Raw genomic sequence first — 10399 nt, forward strand, 5'->3', positions numbered from 1 at the left:
ACTCCTCCTAAGACTAAGAAGGCAAAGTTGACTAAGTTTGCAGGAGCAGCAAAGTATAAGACCAAGTTCAATCATGACTAGACCAAGGAGTTTCCATTCATCACTTCTGTGTCTGGCGACCAATACAGGTAAATATTACATTTTGTTGTGATAAACATTATACAATAAATGACACCTATTTATGTACATGTAATGCCTAGATAAGTGTAAATGAACATAGCTATAATATGTATTTAAAATATATACAATGCATGCTTATAACGATAGATATACCTACTTCAGGTTTCGATGCAACGTGTGTGACGAAAAGATAAAGTGTGATCATATGGGGAAAAAGGATGTCATCATGCATTGCAAGTCAAAGAGCCATCTTGACCAGGCTAAAGCCTTGAGAGCACAGCCAAAGTTACCATTCCAAAGTGCTCAGTCAAACGAAGAGCTGAATAGGACTGAGGCTGAGTTACAGATGGCTGTGTTAACTGCAATCTCCAATGTACCACTGGCATTTCATGACCGCTTGTCACCAACAATTAGGAAAGTCTTTCCAGATTCTAAAATAGCTTTTAAATACCACTCGGCCTCCACAAAAGCAACCTGTATGCTTAACGAAGCAGTAGCACCCATGCTAATCAATAATCTTCTCGGTAGCATGAGATTACATCCTTTTTCAATTTGCATTGATGGGTCTAATGATACTGAGTTAGAAAAGATGAACCCCATCACAGTGCGAATATATGATGTTTCATCCAATATGGTGGTAACTCGTTTCCTAGACATGTGCACAACTACTGGTGGTACTGCTGAGGCAATCTACAACACGATGAATGTGAGATTAGGAAGTCTCCTAAACTGTCCAAACCCCTGGATGTTGTGTACTTCAGTGGGAGTTGATAATACCTGTGTTAACATTGGCATACGAGATTCCATTAAGACAAGAGTACTGCTACAGAACCCAGCTATCTATTTCAATGGCTGTCCTTGCCATATTATACATAATGGCAGGGGAATCTTTCTCAGAAATTTCTGGGTTTGACATTGAAGAGTTTGTCATTGATTTGTTTTATTGGTTTGACAAATCTACTAAACGGAAGAATGGGCTTCAGTCATATTGTATGTTTTGCGACCAGGAATATCGTAAGATCATGAAACATATGTCAACACGATGGCTGAGTCTGGAGATTGCTGTGGAGCGTAGTCTTAAGCAGTTTCCTAGCCTGACAAGTCAGAGGATGAGTCACAGGCAAGATTTAGAAGGCTTCAGACTACTTTCACTGATTCAATGACTGAAGTATATTTAATGTTCTTTCAGTCAGTGTTGCCATGTTTCACACACTGTAACCAGTTTCTTCAGAGAGAGGAGCCCTTAATCCACGCGCTGCAACCACAGCTAGAAAAGCTACTGAAGAACATTCTAGCTAAGTTCGTCAAGCCAGCTGTTATAGCAGAGGGTCTGAAAAATGATAATGGTTTACTATCTGTAAACTTTAAAGACAAAGCCAACCATGTATCTAACAACAACTTGGTAATCGGGTTTACTACCAAACGAATTCTTCAACGGCTCCTCGATGAAGGTGACATCTCTCTGTACCAGCAGACTACTTTCTTCGATGCTGCTAAAGCTTTCTTCATCAAGGCAACAGAGTATCTGCTGAAGTGGTGCCCTCTAAAAGATGAACTGCTACTCAATTCCACTTGGCTTGACTTTGAAAAACGATTGGAGAAATGCTTTACCTCTGTGGAGTACTTTGTTTTGAAGTATCCGGAAATATTTCCTGGAATGAATCTCGACCAATTACAGGAGCAGTTTCTGAATTACCAATTACTTTTAGAAGCTGAGATTCCCAGAGAAGCAAAGGCACACATTGATGTTTCTGAGGAACACCCATACCGTGTAGATATTCTGTGGGGCTTTTTACATGGTGTGAAAAAACCTGGCACAAATTCATTTGAGTTTAATTTGCTCTTCAAGGTTGCTGAAGCCGTTATGACGATACCACATTCAAATGCTGGTGAAGAGAGAATCTTTTCCCTGATAAAGAAAAATAAAACACCAACCAGAAGCTCGTTAAAGCTTGACGGCACTCTCTCTTCACTTATAGCTGTAAAAACCCACATTGACAATCCTCTTCAGTGGCAACCGTCGAAGACTCTTCTTGAAAAAGCTAAGAAGGCGACCAGAGCCTACAATGACAAACACAAGTAGTTAACAACGTATAACGAGATTTTTATTAATACATACACTTTAAATCATCCGTATACACCTTGACTTTGTCATTGTGCACTTCAAGTAAACAATAGAAATTAATTACCTAGCGCTTAATAATATCACGTGATGGTACATTCAAAATCCAGGCCGAGGAGACCTGGAGTTCAACTCATGGTAGCAACTAGAAACAACTATTAAGCTTGGATTAATCAAGGTGCTAATGGGGATGCCTTGAGCTCTGACGACGCTGTGCGCTGTCACCTTCTTCCTCCAACAACAGACGCGTGTGCTAATCACAAGCATTATGTAATTAGCACATAAACATTGTGTTAGCAGTACACAATAGTCTCGTGCCCAACCGGGCTCGCGCTAATGTGCAAACACCGTCTGGTGACAATGCTCGAGTTTCTTGGGCCCGGAAGTGCGATCCAGCCAAATATTGGCTGGCCAATCAGAATCAAGGAGTTGTGTAATCGGTTTAAAACAGTGAAAAACCATTCGAAAATGGCTAGGAATAAAGTAAAACTCAGAATAGGGCATTTACTAGATGCGATCTCTTCATTTATCGTATTAGTAGAGGGTAGCGTTTCATTTTTGGTGAAACGTCGAGTCACGATTCATAAGGTGAGATCTGAGAAAACAATTTGACAACAAACATTTTGAACAACCTTGATGAGTAACTTCTGATAAATGGCTTTAAATCATCTCCTTTTTCATCTACTTCCAATACATTCATGCGATTATTCAACTCGTCGATTCTGATTGGCCAGCCAATATTTTGGCTGGATAGCACTTCCGGGCCTACGAAACTCTAGCATTGTCACCAGACGGTGTTTGCGCATTAGCGCGAGCCCGGCTGGGCACGAGACTAAGTACACAACTGCTGGTGGCGCGAATCCCACAAACTGTGTGTGACATGTGTTCGTGTCCTACTTACATGACGAGCATGTGCTATGAACATTGATGTTTTAACAGTGTAGGATAACGATGAGCACAAGTGCTCATCATTGTTATCTTAGCTACATATAATGATACATGTAACATGCAAAGTAGTATGATAAATACATGCATGGCTATAGTTAATACAAATACACAATTTTTTTTTGAATTTTCAGCTAGAATAGGGACCATAGTACACCGAAAAAGTACTGAAACAAGTTGGAGTAGTCCATGATATTAAATCACAGTAAAACAATAAGAAGTTTATATCCCTACTGTGCTCAAGATACCATAATGGAAATGCACAGTAGGGATATACCGTATAGTAAAAAAACTTTGGCGGTGAAAAACTTTGGTGAATTTGGCAAATAGCATTAAATTTGCCAAAGTTTTTTTTCGCAAATTATTTTAGATGATCACACTAGTATATTGAGTAAGTAGAACTTGAGATAAAGGTCAGCTTGTACCACCACGCAGTAAAGATTGAGCTGACTTTGGAGATCTTCCTAGGAATTTGCCCCACTGTTGTAAGCACTCCTTGGGATAGCATTTCCGTTCGCACATCAACTAGTTCATCGTCTGGCCAAATACTTTGATATAGCTACGTGATAACCTCTGCTACTACTGGAGTTCACTGGAAAACTAAATATGGTTGCTCTCTGCATCGCAGGAGATAGCGAAGTACGTCTTTGCTACCACATCGTTAGATCAGTAGCTACAAAAGTACTGCTACAACAACGCTAGCTACCTATACACTTACTACACTACTTAACTGATGGGTTGACACCTTGTCGTTACCCTTATGTACTGTACAGTAAAAAGTTTGGTGGTAAAAATTTTGGCGAATATTATTTCAATCGCTAAAGTTTTTTCCACCAATTTTTTTCAACAGAGGAGTTTCTCTGCAATCCACGCATACCGAAAGAAATGGTGCCGCACCCCAATTATATTAATTGTCTGAAAAGTGAAGTATCCAATATGCTGTGTTGTCAGCTATGTTCAACCCATTTCACAGCAGCACGAATCAAGAGCTGTTCAAAAAGAACCTCTGCAGTCAAAATAGCCACTATGAAAAATACGGACAATTTCCATTTCGAAGGAAAGCCATCACGTGCTACCGCCAAATTGACATCTTTCGCTTTCAGCAAAGTGAATGTTACACAAAGGAGGATACTGGTAAGTGCATGAAGAATGCATTGTATGTACTGCGGTATGCCTAAAGGCACAGGAATAAAGCTGAATAGCAGACTTATGATTCACGTGATGCTACACCGTGCTTGGAATTCCAGGTAGCTTAGATTTTGTGTAGATTAACACCATAGAGCATAGAAATAAGCTGCAAATAACAGCAGTATAGCTAGTTCATGCTTTTTGAATTCTTTATTAATAAAATGTGTGTGTGTGCGTGAACCCCACTGTTGCATGAGGCCATGCACTTGGGGTGTCTCAAGGCTAACTCCAGTTCCAAGTTGAGAGGTCTGGCCCATAGTTTTAGCCGTTATTGAGTTACGCTTGTCTGAAGGCATCTGTCAGTCAGTCAATCAGTTACTCAGTCAGTAGTAAATTCCATTGAATCAACTTGTTGAAAGCGGTTCGGGTCGATCTGAAACTTTGTTTTGGGCTTAGTATTACCTAACTAATACTGCCTCATCGTCATCTGGGTAAAATGAGGCTGGATTTTGGGTAATTTTATTTTGTGGGCCACACCTACTCCTTTGTAGTCCCTACTGTATAGTACAATCGTACTATATGATAAAGAGTTTATGTTACTCAGGCTCTGTACTATTCAGAAAGTGACTTGCATCACTATTTTTGCTACTGTCAATGTAGAAGAATTTATAAAAAACATTGGAAATCTTCATTCCTGCATGTTTATACAAAAATGACAATGCATTGATTGCAATAAATTCTAATCTTAGTTTCTTTAATGAAACAATGCGACCATTTAAGTTAGCATTTGTTACTAAATCATTACACAACTTCTTAGGACAACGTTGCAATGCAGAGACCATTACATCGCACTTGTGTTGTTGTTCTTAATCGAAAAACAAGACCTTATGTAGTCATCCATAAAAAAATTGTCCAAGATCATTGACATATACAATGCCTGAGTTGCCTCAAAGTGCCATTGTTGTTTTAGGAGAGATTGGCTATTGCACTACAGTCCAGTAATTTTAAGTGACTACTTACCACAAGATTTCTATCAGCACCACTTGTTGTTGGTAGAAGCTATACTTGCACATAGTTGAACAGCCCAATAAAGTTATTTGTGAGCATCATTGATCATCTGTTTGAATGTAACTTGTATTGTGTCGTCTCATTCTCAGCGACTGAGCCTTGAGCAAGGCCTTGAGAAGCAGGTAAATCCTTTCATATACTCTTCCCTAGCAATGGCATGAGGCATAGCTACAATGTCATTTTTTTTACTGCTGGCTGACCTTTTCTGAAACAGTTAGACACCAAACACCAGTGTCTTAGCCATAAATGCTTTGCAGGAGGTGTTAGAATGATGCAATGGAAATACCTCAGTTTCTATGTTGCGACATTCTAACACCTCCTACTCAGCATTTATGCCAGGAAGATGCTTGTATTTTGTATCTAACTATAACGAAGAAAGTCAATGTTAAAGATATTGAACTACAGCAAAGACAAGTGGATGTGATCGCTCAAGACCTCAAGTCAATTGATGACAAACTAGTTGAGGAATGAACTATTGAACTGTGCTAGGAGCAGACTTGTCTGAGACTACCAGTGATGTTGGGTCCTCACTGCAGTGGGGGTGCACTGATTGTTTAATCACACTTGTAGCCAGTCACATTCTGAACAGCTGAATGGTGTAAATATGAAAGTGTTACAAACACCTTTACTATTTTGGATTATGACATATTCACTTGCTGCATGCCTATTGTCCCATGCTTTTTTAAGGTTAACTGTTGAGCAAAAATTTTATTATGTAATTAAGGCGGGCTTGGTATGTATTAGCTGGTAACAGGCTTAAATTGTTAGGAAATAATAGCCTGCTGACTGCACAGATACAAGAAAACACAAGTAACAGTACAAGGTAACATAGAAACCACACACTGGCACACCTCTAAGCGCATGTGGGTCATTCCATGCCAAATCAACATGAAATTGTCATGACTTCTTCCGATTTTTATATAATTTGGTACACACAAAGAGTCAATTAAGGAACTTCTCCACACTAAATTTCAGACTATTTGACTAATCACCTTTAGAGATATGACCGCTCAAACTTTGAGGAAAATACTTGATCTGATTTACAGGTAACCATAAAAACCATCATAACTTGTGTTTGGCTTGACCTATGAACTTGTGGTTTGCTTTATGGGAAAGGATATTAAATTCACTTCGCAATGATATATATGTTTTGCTATTTACTTCAAAGGTAAGGTCTAACAACAAAAAAATATTTTTTTCTTTGATCTTAATTTCCAAAGAAATGGTAGCTTCATATTTTGGATACAAACTCCTTACATGTATACCTTTCACTCCTGTAAGTTTCAAGTTGGGACATTATTAGCAACATTGGTTTTTAAAGTTCATTTTAAGTGTTATGTAGTAGCAATTGTGCTATTACAGCAGGTTATGTATGATTAAAATTAATAAATTACTATTATAATTTCAATATCTGAATAAACATGGGAATTTAACTTGTAGTTTTTAACATGTACTTGAATTGCTCTTTGGCTGCTCTAGTTTCTTCTTTTGAGATAGTATAAATTCGTCCGTAACTGGTTCTTGTGTCAATTTTTGTGAGGATATCATCAATAGAAACTAAAATAACTGTTTCTTTGGCTGGATACTTGTACGATGGTGATAGACCATTAGGGATTAATATATTAATGCTAAATTTTCTGTCATCCTGATGTACTTGAAGAACTCAACCCAACCACCATTTCTTTTCATACACAGCTGTGACAAATCCTGTAATTTCATCAACTGTAATTTCATCCTCACTCACAAGGATAACTTTTCCTCTTTAAAACTTCTTTGTTAGAACGGTAGAATTACTTAATGGAATAAAGCAGTGGAGTTTTCGTGTACCAGGAATAGTTCTACTTACTTTTATTTAGCCTTTCCTCTAAGTACGTTTCTTCTTCACTGTAGTCATTTGTTGTACAGTATTTTAAAATGCAAGCTGCCCATTCAAAGAGTTGACGTGGAGTCATGATTTAAGAATAATATGGTCTCTGTAAACTTGCTTTAGCAGCTAGTCATTTTACGGTGCCACCAATTCCATTACTTGGTCCTTTTCCATGTGATGTAGCATAGAAATGCCATCTGATTTGAGACAACACAGATTCAAGAATTTTTTTCTGTGTTTGTACTGAGCAGCTGATCTATCTGAAAAATAAAATATCTTGTCTACTTTCAAAAACTTTCCTTGAAGAAATTACACTAAATGCTAAATGTACAGCAATAGTGTCATGATGCAAGCAATCAGTTATTGTAACAAAGCTGATGTGTTGCAACTCTCCTGATTCTTTGTAGTATGCCAAAAATGGGTGCAATGTTGCTTGTGAATTATTCCAATGAAATCCTTGGGCTGCATCTTGCAATACAAAGGAATAGTTCTCTGAAAAGCTAGGAAATAACCCGGAATCAGGTTTGACATGGTATCTGTCTGATAAAGGGACTGCTGTTTGGCAATCAATCAATGAGGTATCAAAAGTTTAATCTGGTCACAAAATGAGTCTTCAAAGTCATCTGCAGGTTTGCTTGTACTGGATAGTATCAATAAAGTTGTCATCAAATATTTCATTTAAGTAATCTTTGAGGTTAGAGATTCCTGGGCAATTTTACATAACAAGCAGGCTGCGGTGAATTACATATGACAAGTGCAACACAGTGAGCATAATGCTGTAAGTGAATTTCCGATTTAGCAGTGAGCTCTGCCAGTTTGCCAGCAATCAACATCAATTTTGTGTTTTGATGGATGGTGCAGACACACACAGCATGTGTCTCGCTACCTCCAGCTAAAACACAATTCGTAGGATGCAGTTCAGCAAATTAGAGAAATCCAACCTTTTCAGTGGAAAATTGATCTTGTAAACCTATTTTAAAAGTAATCGTTTTTGAATCGAAATTCTCTGGTCACCAACTTTAATCGATACACAATCTTTCTTGCCAGGCATCACTCGGCTGATATCATCAGACTCATAAAAAGTTTGAACTAAAATTTTTGTGTCACCATTTAAGCCATGGCCTTGAATTGGATTAGGCATGTATAAAATGCCTTCTGATTTAACTAAGCCTTTTGCTTTACGAACAATGTAATTGGAGGCCTTAAACTCGTTTTCTATTCTTTTGATGCTCCAGCTTATTGGAAGTAGAATCAAAATTTGTACCATTACACTTTTCTCTTCTGTTTCATGGAATTTTATCTTTAGCTGCTTAACCATTTCACTTTTATCATTGTCATCATTGTTAACCTTACCTCCAAGTATAGATTAACAAAAAGCACTTTTGATTTTTTCTAGCTTTTTCTTAGGATACTGTGCACCTGGTAGTAACTTACATTTTACAACTGGTGAGTCTCCAATTAAAGCTAAGCCTTTGTTAACCCTCTCCAGATCCTGATGTTGAAAATCATCATCACTTGATTCATACTGAACTATTTCCATTTCTGACAGTTTTTTCTACAGTTATCACATAATATCTTCCCTTCAAGAGTGAGAGTAGGAATTTTTTTACACATCCAAGGAAAACTGGTCTTAAGCTAGTTTTATGTGCTTTGATTGTTGTAAGTTTTATGTGCTTTGATTGTTAAAAGGATTACAACAACTATAGTCCAGTCATTTTATGGAAAAAAAGGGGTCAACCTTTAACTAATTGCAACACAAATGGTTTCAACAGTTTCTAGCACAGAAAAATGTGCTCTATAACATATCAAAAGTCCCGGAAAATCCCATAAGGGGAAAGTGACCTTTTGCATGACCTTTTTGCCATTTTCAGCAAAAAATTAGGATTTGTGCTTCTATTTCAGCTATACATTATCCAAACTATTTATATTTGGTATCAAATGATTGCTCTCACTATAAGGAACAAGATGACACTTGTTTGGTATCCATAGCTTAATCTGTTCTAAAGTTATCATCATTTTACTGGACAAAACTAATGTTATTTAGTCCCGCCCACGCACTTCATTAAATTTTGGCTTAAGCTATTTATTGCTTGTCTATTGATTGTTTTCCCATGGTATGGGACTATTTTCATAACAAAGGGTAATAGTGAAGACTAGAAGGTGCATGTGTTACCATGGAAACCGAGAAATAGCATAGCTTTATATACAATTTAGTTGTTTTCATTCTCCATTGTCATGAAGATGGATTTTAATTGTTTACAACTCGAAACCTGACATTGTACAAGTTAAGTTAGGTACATACACAATGACACGCGTTAACCATGGCCGTGGTAGGGAAAATCTATTCCCTTGTGTATATAAATGGTAAGTTTCGCTTTCATTCAGTGTTGGTATCTGTATCATCTTCTTCATGGATTGAGGTGTCTGAGTTGGTGCAGCCCGTTCCCTTGCAGTTACCACAAACAGAGGAGCATTCACCTTGTATTTCTTGCAAGTGCATCTCATGCTGCTGCAGTCAGTGTGACAGTTACATCTAATCATTTTCAACGGCTTATCTGAGCAGGTGATAGATCAGTTACCACAGGCATCAGTTCTCCATCATAGTCTTTCTACCCCCATGCAGTTGGCTGCATTTCACTAACATCACCTTTCCACTCGTGTTTGGAATTATACACGGAAACTGTGATATTTAGCAGCAGCTGAAGTAGGTGGCAAAGTTTGTAGAAGAACAACTGTAGTGTTTTGAGCTACCTATTCACAAAAACGCTTGTATTGGAGAGAGTTTAATTTTTTCCTTTGGACTTCCACTGTATAAATCCACTAGTGCTTGCTCTCCTGCAGCCACGATGTCATTTGGTGTAGATGCTACTGCACTGAACACTTTGGCCTGCATTTGAAAGTATTTACTGGATTTTACCTTTCCCAATGTCATATAGCTGTGGTGTTGTGTCACATCCAAGTATTGCATGCAGGAAGAGAACATTGTAGCATATTTCAAAGCCAAGTTTCTCTTTGACGGCAGTTATGTTCCACACCCTAGGTTTCATAGTGGCTCTGGTTTGAAAGATATGTTGTGTGATTCCAAGCAGGCATGATAGCACAACAATACAAGAAGATCAGTGTCATCGCCAACTAGCGCAGTGTCTGCT

The sequence above is a fragment of the Dysidea avara genome, chromosome 14 (assembly GCF_963678975.1).
Source record: "Dysidea avara chromosome 14, odDysAvar1.4, whole genome shotgun sequence".
NCBI lineage: Eukaryota > Metazoa > Porifera > Demospongiae > Dictyoceratida > Dysideidae > Dysidea > Dysidea avara.